We start from the raw sequence: 13,146 nt of genomic DNA, 5'->3' as shown, positions 1-13,146 counted from the left end.
TCCTGCAGCGGGGAGATTTCCGGGGAAATAGTTTCCAAGCCAAATCTGATGGGAGGTGCATTTTATAGTTTTTCTTGGCAAAGGGGTGCTTGGTGGCCGCCAGATGGGTGTCTAAATGACCACGGTGAAGGCCCCAGAATCTATCTTTTAAAAAACTAAACTTTATTTTTGGAAACAGTCTTAAATTTACAGAAAAACTGTAAAGAGAGTACAGCGAGCTTTTGTATACCCAGCACCCAGCTCCCCACAGGAGGAACATCCTTCGTTAGTGGGATGCATTTGTTATAATTAGTGAGCCAATATTACGATACAGTTTTATGAAGCTAAGTCCATACTTTGCTCAGATTGTCTTTTTTTTTTTTTAATAAGCTTGACAGTTTTGAGGAGTACTGACTAGGTACATTGTAGAATGTCCTTTCAGTGGGATCTTATGTTTTTCTCATGGTTAGATAGGGCTGTGGATTTTGGGGGAAGACCGCAGAGGTAAAGTGACCATTTCCATCACATCATATCATGGGTACCTACCATCAACATGATTTATCATTATTGATGATAGCCTTGATCACCTGGCCGAGGTAACCTTTGGCAGGTTCCTCTATCATAAAGTTACTCCTTGCCAAACGTGCAGCCTAACTTAAGGATGAGGAATTATGCCTTGGACTCTGCAATCAGTCCTTGCTGGGAAGGCATCAGGAGAGAAACATCATGGCTCAGGAAGAGAAGGGATGTCGCGAGCCTTGAGAGGCTGAAGCGAGCTGTTCCAGGTGTGGGTCGGGCTCAGGCTCGCCCAGTCACTTTTATCTGCTTCCGCATGAAACTCCCCAAGGATCAACACTAGGCCGTGTCTGGCCAATACACTTTGTCCCACATGACAGTATGTTGGTGATACACATGAGGTGTTCTCCTTAACTCTGGGCAATGCGCTTGGCAAAAGACCCAGGAAGGAAGAGGATTGCTCCTGGGACAGACACTGTCAGGAACTGGTGATGGCAGGTAGGGAGTTGGGGGAAGTCAGATGCTTATTTTATGGAACTTGAGCGTGTGGCAGATGTTATTAGCCCGTGTAGTACCCCTCCAACCATAGAAGGTGCACACTTCATAGAAGGTTGTCACCTTCATTTGTAGAGGGGGTTGATGAGGCATAGAGAGGTGAAGGAACTTTCCCAATAAAGCAGAGCTGGTAACTGGCAGAGCTGAAATGTGAACCTGGCAGTCCTGCGCCAGAGCCTGCTTCCTGATCTACTGCGTGAGTTTCTCGTCCCCTCACGTGGTGAGAGACACACACAAAGCAGTTAGGGGCCTGGCACCATGCAAGACTGGAATTTAAAACATTACTGACAAGATGATCTTGGATAAGTCATTTAATCTCTCAGGACCTCTGTTTGCTCAGCTGTCACGTGACTGAATGATAGTACTTACCTCATAGAACTGTTTGCCTTGAATGGCTTAACCCATTCAAATCAGTTAACACAGTGTGATTTGTCACTATCTTTTTATTAAACCTTTGATTTCTTTAATAGAGGTGCTCTATTCATGTGAGTCATTATTCATTTACTCATCTGTCTAATTATTGAGCACCCATGGTGTTAGATCCTGGGGATGTAATAGAAAATGAGACCCAGTCCCTGCCCTCAATAAGTTAGTGCCTCTAATTGTTTTTCTTGTCTAATTGCATTGACTAATATCTCCAGTAGCATCTACATGGTAGTGGAAAGTAGGCATCCTTGCCTTGTTCCTGACCCAGGCAGAAGAATCTTCAGTGTTAGCTTTAGAATTGAGACATACGTATTTATGTTAGGGAAGTATCCATCCATTTCTATTTTCATGAGAGTTTTGATTAGGAATGGGAGTTGAGTTATGCCACAGACTTTTTAGCATCTATGGAAAAATATGATTTTATTCTAAGATCATTTATATTAATAGATTTCCTAATATTGAAACGTTCCTGGTGTTAACCCCACATGGTCACTGTGTATTATTTTCTTATGGTGGTGGGCCTGGCATCTACTGGATAATATTTTTTAAGATTTCTTTTAGCAGTATTCACCTGGTGGTTCAGTTGGTAAAGAATCTGCCTGCAATGCAGGAGACCTGGGTTTGATCCGTGGATCAGGGAAGATCCCCTGGAGAAGGAAATGGCAACTGACTCCAATATTCTTGTCTGGAAAATCCCATGGATGGAGAAGCCTGGCAGGCTATAGTCCATGGCATCGCAAGAGTCGGACACGGCTTAGCAATTAAACCATGAGTGATATTTGTAATGTCCTTTTTGGTGTGCTGTCAAGTTTAAATTTCTTTGCTTCTCTATGTTCAGGAACAATGTGTGTATTATTGGGACTATCCAGTTCCTAAAGTTGTGATAGGATTCCCCTGTGAAGCCATCTGGACCTGGTGCCTTTTTATGGTCTTGTTCTGTGATAACTTTCTCAATTGTGTCTATGGGAATTGGGCTGTATACATTTTCTCTTTCTACTGGAGTCAGTTTTGGTAAACTTTATCTTCCTAGGAAATCATCCATTTCACCTTTCTGAGTTTTCAGATTTATTTGTTCAGAGGCATGCAAAGTAAACTCTTATTTTCTTTTGAGGGAAAGAGCTAAATACATAGTAATAGGAAGAATGCAGACAGGGAGTCCTGGCGAGGGCTACTGAGCCTAACTTGGGAGAGGCATGCTGGCTGTCAGCAGACAGGTCAGAAGCTTAATTTCTTTGTATGCATTCTTACTTCTTCCAACTTGTAATACACTGGGAAAGATGGATGGACCCTGGGGATCCCCGGTCACCTCCAGAGGTGGGTGGTGGGAGGGCTTGCTTCTAGTCTGCCTCAGTGACTCTGGCATGTCCCTCCTCTGGTAAGCTGATGCACATGGCGTTAACTTTAACCTTTCAGAAAGGAAAGTGGACTCCTGACCATTGCTTATAGTTGATTCTGCTGATCCTCAAACTCTTTGGGTCACAGACCTTTGAAAGGCTGATGAAAGCCTCAGGTCCCATATGCTGCAGGAGCACACTACACATGCGCGTACCCTTCTGCACCTGAACACCCTGAAGTGAAAGGCACTCAGTCGTGTCCGACTCGTTGCGACCCCAGGGACTATACAGTCCATGGAAGTCTCCAGGACAGAATACTGGAGTGGGTAGACTTTCCCTTCTCCAGGGGATCTTCCCAACCTGGGATGGAACCCAGGTCTCCTGCATTGCAGGCATATTCTTTACCAGCTGAGCCACAAGGGAAGCCCAAGAATCCTGGAGTGGGTAGCCTATCCCTTCTCCAGTGGCTCTTCCCAACCCAAGAATTGAAGTGGGGTCTCCTGCATTGCAGGTGGATTCTTTACCAGCTGAGCTATGAGGGAAGCCCCAATCCCTACCGCCCATATGTCCCCACTGCTGCACAATCCCCTTTTGCCCATGGCTCACCTTTTATACCGGAGAAGGCAATGGCACCCCACTCCAGTACTCTTGCCTGGAAAATCCCATGGACGGAGGAGCCTGGTAGGCTACAGTCCATGGGGTCGCTAAGAGTCGGACATGACTGAGCGACTTCACTTTCACTTTCACCTTTTATACCATTTTCAGGTAGAGTCACAAACCCTGCTGTAGCCCATCCTCTAATGTCATCTGCACTTCAACTCAGGGCCACCTGCTCTCTGCCCATTCACAGGGCACAATTAAAGCCTCATTCTTTCAGCAAACACTCATTGAATGCTGGTTTTGTGCCAGGCCCTGTGGAGCACAGAGATGAATGAAATGTGGTCTTGCCCTTGTCTGGCCCCCAGGCCAATGTGGGACACAGCCTGGTAAACAAATAGGGACAAATGAGGTGCTGATATATAGTATCTGGGCTTTTTTTTTGTTTTTGGTGCTTACTAAAAATAGAGCTCTACCCTAAGCAAGCAAGTTCGCTAAACACATGTGACATTCAGAGACGTTGCCGTCTGTGTCGAGTTAAGGACAACCCTTAATAAGCCTGCTTTGTACAAAGAGTGTCTCCAGGTGCAGCTGGAAAGGTGAAGTGAGGGCTGAGTTGAGCAGCGGCCTTGTCAAGGGAGGCAAAAGAACTGGGGAGAAAGTTGCCTGAATCATTCTTTACTGTTGAGCACATGTCAGCCCAGCTTCCAGATTAAAGGCCGTCTGTTCTTAAGGTGCCCTCAGCCTTTGATCAGAAGTTGTTGTTTTAGTCACTCAGTCGTGTCTCAATCTTTGTGACCCCAGGGACTGTAGCCCGCCAAGCTCCTCTGTGCATGGGATTTCCCAGGCAAGAATACTGGAGTGGGTTGCCATTTCCTTCTCCAGGGGATCTTCCCCACCCAGGGATAGAATTCGTGTCTCCTGCATTGGCAGGCGGATCCTTTACCACTGACCTCCCAAGGAAGCCCTTGATCAGAAGTGGAGGCTCTTAAAATCTTAATGCTGTGTTATTTGAGTTGCCTCTCAAGGCTTTTTAGTCCTGTAAGATGATGGGCTTGGATACATTTGAGAAATGCAGCATTGGTGGCCAGTGGTCCTTAATCCTGGCTACAGACTAGAATCTTTCAGGCATACCCAGGACCCATGAAGTCAGAATTCTTGGGGGTCAGTTCACTTTTGCTGAGAGTCATGAGAAGTACGTGGCAGGACAGGCTTCGAGCCCAGGCAACTGGAGTCCTAAGTCCCTGTCCTCAGCACTGTAGCTCAGCCTGACTCTCACTGACCCCAGCGTTCCTGGGTACCCTTAATGCCAACATGGGGCGCATTCACCCATGATGTTTTGATTCTACATAATTATCAATGGTATGTTCACTGTTGTCCTAATGGGATGATACTCATAAAATATGCAACAGAAACCCAAGTGGGAAAGGACAGACTATAAACGAGTTCTGCTGTTTCTGTATTTCTTTCTACATCCCAGTGGATTGTCGTGCATGCCTCCCGGGGCACGTGTCCCCCCAGCTCCACAGCCATTGGCTCAATAAGCCAGAGCGACAGATCTGAAGTCAGGAAATCCTGGCTTGTTCTGACTTAGCTGTCTCTTACTTGCTTGACCTTGGCCAAGCTGAAGTACCTGGCATTAGCAAGCATACAATAAATCATTGCCTTATAAATGGATGAAAAGTTGCGTAATTCCTTCTTAGTGGTTTGCCTCCGGGCAGGTGATTTTGATCCTGTCTGCTTGTTTTCTCATCTGTGAAGTGGGGCTGGTGATGGCAGGTTCCCACAAGGCAGTGTGATTGCGGGCAGCGGGGCTACGTGCAGGTTGGACGGCAGGGTGGGAGCAGGGTGGTGTGTTCTGAGAAACCGCCTGGCTCACCCAACTTCTTGAGAGCACTGGGTCCTTGGAGGGGAGAGTCTCTGCCTTGGCCTTTGAAGAATCCTGAGCCTTAAGAGAAGATGCTTTTTGGAGATGAGTCGCTATCAGCATCATAGCACGATATCGAACTTACGTGCGATCGTGCGTGCATGCTCAGTCGTGTCCGACTCTGTGCGACCCCATAGACTGTAGCCCACCAGGCTCCTCTGTCCATGGGATTTCCCAGGTGAGAATACTGGAGTGGGTTGCCCTTTCCTTCTCTAGGGATCTTCCCGACCCAGGGATCGAACCCTCGCCTCCTGCATTGGCAGGTGGATTCTTTACCACTGAGCCACCTGGGCAGCTCTATGTAGGGATCAGTTCTGATGAAAAGCTTGCCCGGGGCACGGGCCCCTGCCTCAGCCCCAGAACGAGGCCGGCTGCAGAAGCTTTCTCAGTTGTTCAGACTCTGCAAGGTTCCCCGAGGCTGCTTCTCAGAGAGGCAGGGCCTTCTCAGGTGTCCTGCCGCGGCGCCGCGGGACCCCTGAGCTTGGGCCGGGAAGAGGCAGCCTTGGAAAGTGCCGCGTGATGGATGTCTTGTGGCTTCCCCCCACGAAGGGACTTCCGCTTTCCCCCCTCCCCAGCACAGGAAACAGCCACCGGCTCCCCAGAGCTCCGCCAGACTCGGCTTCCCTGGGCTGGTGCGAGGTTGGGTTTTACTGATTGTTCCCAAACCGAGCTCAGGGAAGAAGGCCAGACTCGCCCTGGGGCTCTCCCTGGGGTGTGTCAGCTTTCCTACCTGGAGGGGAGCCCGGCGCGGGTTCCCCCAAAGCAAGAGGAATGGCCCGTGACATTTTCCTAAACTTTGTCCAAAATGTGGAAAAGTAGAGACAATGGTATCATTAGCTCCCGTGTTCACAGCAGCCAGTTTCTACGGTTACCCACTGAAGGCCAGTCTTATTTCTTCCCCAGCTCAACATGTTCTCTGCATCTCCACTTCTGCTTGCTTTAAATCACATTGCAGATGATAGAATATTTTATTAATAAATAGATTAGAATGTAGCCCTCAAATATAAGGGCTCCTGAGAAAAATCAAATACCATTACCAAACCTAAAAAGCTGTATCGTGTGCTAAGTTGACTCAGTCGTGTCCGACTCTTCGCGATCCCATGGACTGTAGCCCACCAGGCTCCTCTGTCCATGGGGTTCTCCAGGCAAGAATACTGGAGTGGGTTGCCATGACCTTCTCCAGGGGATCTTCCTGACTCAGGGATTGAACCCTCATCTCTTAAGTCTCCTGCATTGGCAGGCGGGTTCTTTACCACTGGTGCCACCTGGGAAGCCCCCAAAGCCATAATATTTAACTTCAAATGTCCAGTGTTTAAACTTCCTGCTTGTCTCACAAGTGTCTTTTCATGGTTAACTTGTTTGAACCAAGATCCAGACAAGATCCTAACATTGTAATTCATTGACATGGCCATTAGATCTCTCTCATTTTATAAAAATCCCCACCAGTCTGTTTTCTTGCCGTTGTTGAAGAAGCAGGGTCATTTTTCTTGTACTGGCCTCTGTGTGGTGGATTTGCCAGTGGCGTCCCCGTGGTGGTGTTTTGTGTTGTTTTGTCCCTTGCCTCTCGTACAAACTGGCATTTAGATCTGAAGTTCTGTGCCTTAGACTTGTAGTGCTGTTTTCTTCTGCAGAGAAATGTATCCAAGGCAGAGAGGACACTACAGGAAGAGCAGAGAGATTGCTTTTCCTGAGTTGGCATTTAGGACCTTCCGTGCCTCTTGACCTGAGGTTTTGAAAAAAACAGAGCATTTTCTCAGTTGGGCCTGTTTCAGTTAATAAGATGCGTTTCTAAAAGCCAGTGCTTCTATGTGAATTTTAATTGAGCCACGCCTGAGTGAGCTTTCTGAAGGTAAGAAAGTTGCCTGCAAAAGCTCAAGATTTATAAAGGTCCTTATCAAAACAAACCTGCTTGGGCTTGCTGAGAAAGGTGGGCTGTTAAATGAGCGCGGGTCGGGGTGGGGGGAAACCTTGACGTCTGCAGTGCTGGCGAAAGTTATTGTAAAGACCACAGAAAGGGGCTGTTTACCTGTGTGCTCCTGAGAAGGTGGGCTCCTGGTGTGAAATCCACAACCCGTGACCTCATCTCCATTGCCATGGAGAAAGGAGGTCATTAATGCCCGGGGTTGGCAGGAGCCTCTGATGAAGCGTACCCGCCCCCGGGAACAGGGCACTGAAGTGAAAGTTCCTGGGGGTGAGTGTAAATAAAGAAGCCATCTGTCAATCAGGTATTAATTTTAAGTCTCTGCCCCTGGCCAGGGGTTCCAGGGGCCCCACTGTCTTCAAGGGGAAGTTTGCACTTGAACTTCAAGTTGGCTGAAAGAAAGGTGGAAACCAGCTTTGCACTCCATGTCAGGGGTTGTGGGGCTCAGTGAGGGGCGCTGGCATAAAGGTGAGGGGGGTCTTTGCTGAGTGAGTTGGAGGAATCAAAGCAGGGAAGGCGGACGGGCCCCTGCCTATGTCTCCTTGTGCAGAGCCTTGACAGAGAGGTGGGTTAGCCACGCGCACCCTGTTTCGGAGGGAGGATTATCTGAGATCTGTTTCTGGTTGATTCTTCTGACCAGATCTTTTCTTCTCCTTTTGGCAAGGAAGTCTCCTGAGCCTTGCTCCCTGCTGTGTGCCACGTGACAAATGCGGGGAGATTGTCTTCTCTTAGAGAAGGGCCTCTCTAAGGCACAAATTCCATCTCAGATGGCTGTCTTCTTGAAAAGTGGAGGCAGTGTGGCATGGTGACCGGATAAGCCAAGTCTGATGTTGGCATCTGATGGACTATTACACGGCCATGAAAAAGAATCCATTACTGCATACGACGTTGTTAAATCTCAGACATAAGGTTGAGATCTACATCATGTACATGTACATTCCATACAGTTTTATTTATGTGACGGTCAAAGCAGGCAAACCCAGGCCATCATGAGGGAAGGCGGGCGAGTAGGTCTCCCTGAATGAGGGTTATTGGCTGGGTGGGGCCACTAGGGAACCATCTGGCAGGATGGAAACGTTCTGTGTCTTGAATGGTGGATGCACATTTGTAAAAAGGCACCGAGGTGTACTTCTAATATCTTATGGCATCTAAATGATTCTCAATTTGAACCCCAGCTCTGCCCCTGGTTTCTTGCAAAAGATTTTTTTTTTTTGATGTGGATCATTTCTTAAAAGCCTTTATTGAATTTGTTACAATATTGCTTCTGTTTTATGTTTTGGTTTTTGGCCGTGAGGCATGGGGGATCTCAGCCCCTGCACTGGAAGGCAAAGTCGTCAGCATTAGACTGCCAGAAAAGTCCCTGCTCTGATTGTTTTTGTGACTGTGGCTGAATCCCCACCCCCCTCGGCCTCCCTGGCCCCCTCGGTGACACAGAGGACTAGATGGTACCTGGCTTCCAGGTGCTTGTCAGCCACGTGGTACACAGGAGGGCTCGAGGAGCAGTGAATGAAGGAAGATGGGAAGGTCTTTGGAGCTCTTGAAAGCATGAGGGCCCCGTGGAATGATTCCACCCGGTTCTTCCCATCCCAGTTTGAGGACGAGGTGGGGTTTCATGTCCATCAGGCCCTGCCCTTCCATCCGGAAGCTGAACTTGAGGCTTGCAGACCCCATACATCTCTCCACAAGGAAGACATGCGGGTGTGTGTGTTTTTGCAGACAGCCATGCCAGTAGCCATTCTGTAAGATTTGGAGCTTGCACACTGTCCCGGGTCCTGGGTCTTGGGCGCCTGGCCTCGTGGCAGGCTGCCTGGGAGGCAGGACCCAGAGCTCCTTTCTGTCCTGTCTGGTGAAGGCAGACAGCCGTCTTAGCCGGCGCAGGGTCAGCAAAGGGCACGGCAGTCATGGTGGCTTTTTCCAGTGGTTCCACGTTGAACGAGACAGGATGGTAAACTGCCTTCTTTCCCTCGCTGGCATCTCTGGACCTGACTTAGCTGGATGGAATTTCTCACCTCTCACGCCCTGCGTCTGTGTGTGTCATCTCTGAATGACGGGTGTGACCACCTGATTCTCCCCGTCATCATTAACACACGATTCATTGATCGGGAATCCAATTACCTCCCGCATGCGTGTCTGTTGGGGGCCGTAGGGGCATGAGGGGGGCCTGTCGGAAAGTTTGCTAAGCGCTGAATGTGTTACTCAAAGCGCAATCGGTAAATTTTCAAAGAAGGTCTTTCTATAGGTGGTGCAAGCCGCCAGATGCGAAGTCCATCCAGCTTCGGCTCCTCTTGGCGTTTCCTGCAGCCCGGATCACACAGTGGGTTATGAGAGCGGAGGGATGCAGGGAAGGGGCGGGGAGGGGCGGGGAGGGGCGGGGAGGGGCCTCCCGCTTCTCCCCGCCCTCCTGCTGCACGTGCGAGCTGCCAGGTTGTGGCATCTTCACGCTGTTGCCATGGCAACAGACTGTGATGTCTCAAACCTGGGCCCAGGCCTCCCACCACCTCGGGGTGTGAGCAGTGGGTCTGTCGCTTCAGACAGGGGTGGACCACAGCTCTGGGGCCCGGCCTCTAGGCCGTATCCTGGCTCCTCTCCTGGCTCCTCTCCTCCGCGGCTTTGAAGCCTGAGTGCCCGGCTCACGCGGCACCCCCCCCCCCCCCCGTCCCCCCAGGACAGACGCCTCCTGGAGCTTCCTTAGCTGGCTTTCTATTTTGGTCATTCTATTCTGCTTCCTGAAAATTCCACCCGCTTGTCATCCTCAGCGGAGAGACGTTCTCTTGCTGTTCCTTTTTTCAAAAGCGATCTGTTGGCCGGTGGGTTGGCGCTGGCAGCGGTCTCAGACTTGGCCCTGTGTCCTTGAGGGTGAGCAACAGGCCCGCCGGAGGCTCAGGAGGGCAGGAGCTGGCAGAGAGCGCCGTGTGGCCTGAGTGAGGTTTTTAAATAATCGTTGACTCAATCCTGGGGCAAACGGAGGGATTATGAGTATTCCAGAAGAAAGGAATCTGTGTCTTCCGTTGTCTAGGGCAGCCTACCTCCTCAAGGGCTCCAGACCAGTTCCTGTTCTGGGGACACCTCAGTTTTCTGTGTTGGGGTGAAGGCGTCATGATCCAGGAAATATTCCCTTTTGTGAGTTATGGGGCTGGAGGAGCTGGGCCGCCTGAGACCGAACCCAATTTTGCCACTTAGCAGCTGTGTGATCTTGGACAAATTAATCACCCTCTCTGAGCCTTACTTTCCCCATTTAGAAAATGAGGAAACTATCACAAGCTTCGAAGGGTTCTTGTAAAACAAACACTAGTGTATGTTAAATACATACAGAGTGGTTCTTGGTATAAAGTAAATGGTAGAGATGTGTTACAGAGAATCATTTTTGTTGTTGCAGTTAGCTTTGTTGTTCAGTCACTCAGTTATGTCCGACTCTTTGCAACCCCAAGGACTATAGCACGCCAGGCTTCCCCATCCTTCACCGTCTCCTGGAGCTGCTCAAGTTCATGTCCATTGAATTTGGTGTGTCACTAACACTTTAGTAAGATTTAGTTGGTTAGCTCCCACATAGCCCAGAAGAAGTGCAAAGCATGGACTGGAAGGAGTGTCAGAGGCATTCTTTACCTACTCCACATATTTTCTGAAGGCTAGCAGAAAACAGAATTCAAAGTGCTGACTGATACATTTTATTTTTATAAAGGTTTCTTCCCTTTTTCTTTTTTAAAAGAAGTCCCTGGGGGGCCAGTGTGTGCCACACTTTAGGTTGTAGAATAAGGGAATGTAAACAGAAAGTGTTAGTTGCTCAGCTGTGTCCAACTCTTTGCAACCCCATGGACTGTAGCCCACGAGACTCCTCTGTCCATGGAATTCGCCAGGATACAGGAGTGGGTTGCAATTCCCTTCTCCAGAGTATCTTCCTGACCCAGAGATCAAACCAGGTCTCCTGCCTTGCGGGCAGATTCTTTACCATCTGAGTCACCAGGGAAGCCAAATGAAAGCAGAGAAAGGGTAGCATTTTCAACTTAAACGATAATTCTTTCCATAATAATACTACTAATATACCAAAAGGCCTTATTTATTGTTTATTTTGTGTGTTTTGGGTTTCATGTGCATGAGATGAAGTGTCAGATGGGTATTGTCACCAACCTCAGCCCCGTATTATACACGAGGACTCACAGGTCCCCCAGATCACACAGCCGGGGCGCAAGGCCGTGGAGCGGGTTGCAAAGAGGTGGACATGACTGAGCGACTGAACAAATACGTGATCTAACACCGTGTATTGACCGAGACCCAGATCTCCGTGCAGATGCCCTGCTGAAGTGGGGCTGGAGTGGCCGCCCCAGCCTTCTTGTCTTCCAGTTTCAGAGAGTGGCCAGAGGTCTCCCCAGACGTTCATGGGACCTGGATGTGGGGTGGGCACCTGAGAACCTGATGGGAAAGGGAGGGCGGTGGTGATCTCAGATGTCTGTTGCAGAAACGATTTACCTGCCAGGGCTCACAGGGAGCCGACGTCTCATTTCTGAGTCAGTTCAGGTGTGACTCATGGGCTGATATTCCCAGCAGTGTTTGGGGCCTTGGCCGTGGGCAGGCCCCGGGGGAGGCCCTGGAGCTGTCGGGCTTGGAGCAGTGGTTCCCAGCTGGAGGCGATTCTGCCTGGCAGAAGAAGTTTGGCAAGCCTGGAGATGCTTCTGCTTGTTAAAACTGAGCAAGGAGTGAGGATGCTACAGACGTCTAGTGGGCGGAGGCCAGCATGCTGCTAAACATCCTACAGCCTCCACAGCAAGGAAGTTTCTAGCCCTCAATGTCAGTATTCTGGCCTGAAGAAGTCCATGGACTGTATAGTCCATGGGGTTGCAGAGTCGGACACGACTGAGCAACTTTCACTTCACTTAAACGTCAGTAGTCCTGAGGTTGAGAATCCCTGGTCTCAGGTCTGCTGGGTTCAAGTTGCAAGACCTCAGGCAAGTTAATTCATCTGTTTGTACCTCAGTTAACTTATCTGTAAAAGGGGAGTAAACAGCACCCATCTCATAGGTTGTGAGAATTAAGTAATGGACTACTTGTAATGTACTTACATCAGAGCCTGCCATATAAATTCTCAATAAATATTAGCTGCTGCTACTGTTGTTATTACTGTTATTATTATCATTGACCTTAACCTGTCTTCAGAAGTTCACAGTCTAGTAGGGAGACAGAGGAGTGAATCTGTACTTGATAGACTTCCCTACATGATTCTGTAAGTTCTGGAAACACTGCAGAGTCTGTAGTGTCTGAGCCAGCCTAGGGAAAAGCAGGGAGGGCTTTCAGGAGGAGGTGGCCCAAGTGAAATGAACAAATAGTGGCTTGCTAGGAGAAGTGAGGACAGGAGGTGTGGAAGGGTGTTCTGAGCTACGGGAATAGCATGTGCAAAGGCATGGAGGCACAGAGGACCTAGAACAACGACCTCTGAATCCCCCATTTCTGCTCCACCCTCTGTCTCTTTCTGAACACTGACGCATTGAGTGTGGGCCAGATGCCTTCCACGGCACGTGGGTTGGTTTTATGCTCTCCTATGGGGACATTCATAAGAGGGCCATCCTCTTGGCAAAGCTGCTTCCCTTTAATCTCCTTAGAAGGAGTGAGGCCTCCATCAGGTGTCATTGTATCTTTAACGCCTTTCTTTCTTGACGTTTGCCATTTCTTCCTCCCGTTGCCAGCTTTGAAAAAGTGTCGACTTTCTGGGGTTGTGGAAATGTCCTACATCTTGATTGTGGTGATGGCTACCAGGGAATGGAACATTGGGCAAAACTCATTGAACTCTACACTCAAAATCTGTATGTAGAAATGATACCTTACTTTAAAAAAATGAGCATTGAGGAGGAAAAAAAAGTGGGCCTGAGGCTGGGAGCCTTGGGCTAGCAACGGTGTCTCAC

The 13,146-nt window shown here is 49.1% G+C and overlaps 1 protein-coding gene across 8 annotated transcripts in view; it reads left to right on the top strand.

Annotated features, from left to right (window-relative positions):
• Positions 1–13,146, top strand: part of NFATC2 (nuclear factor of activated T cells 2) — a 154,634-nt gene that overhangs the window by 18,663 nt on the left and 122,825 nt on the right. The window contains exons 1-2 of one of the 8 annotated variants that reach the window (XM_081560330.1): positions 9,771–10,111; positions 11,798–12,195. The exons of 6 other annotated variants lie outside the window; for them this stretch is intronic. The gene's annotated coding sequence lies outside the window, so the exon portion shown is untranslated. Of the gene's footprint in view, positions 1–9,770; positions 12,196–13,146 lie in introns of those variants that run through there. One more of the 8 variants, XM_081560333.1, reaches the window with a different exon arrangement.

Source organism: Giraffa tippelskirchi, chromosome 13 (genome assembly GCF_054371585.1).
Source record: "Giraffa tippelskirchi isolate mGirTip1 chromosome 13, T2T-mGirTip1v1.2.pri, whole genome shotgun sequence".
Taxonomy (NCBI): Eukaryota; Metazoa; Chordata; class Mammalia; order Artiodactyla; family Giraffidae; genus Giraffa; species Giraffa tippelskirchi.
The sequence above is the reverse complement of the archived record's forward strand: the minus strand, read 5'-3'. Positions and strand labels throughout refer to the sequence as shown.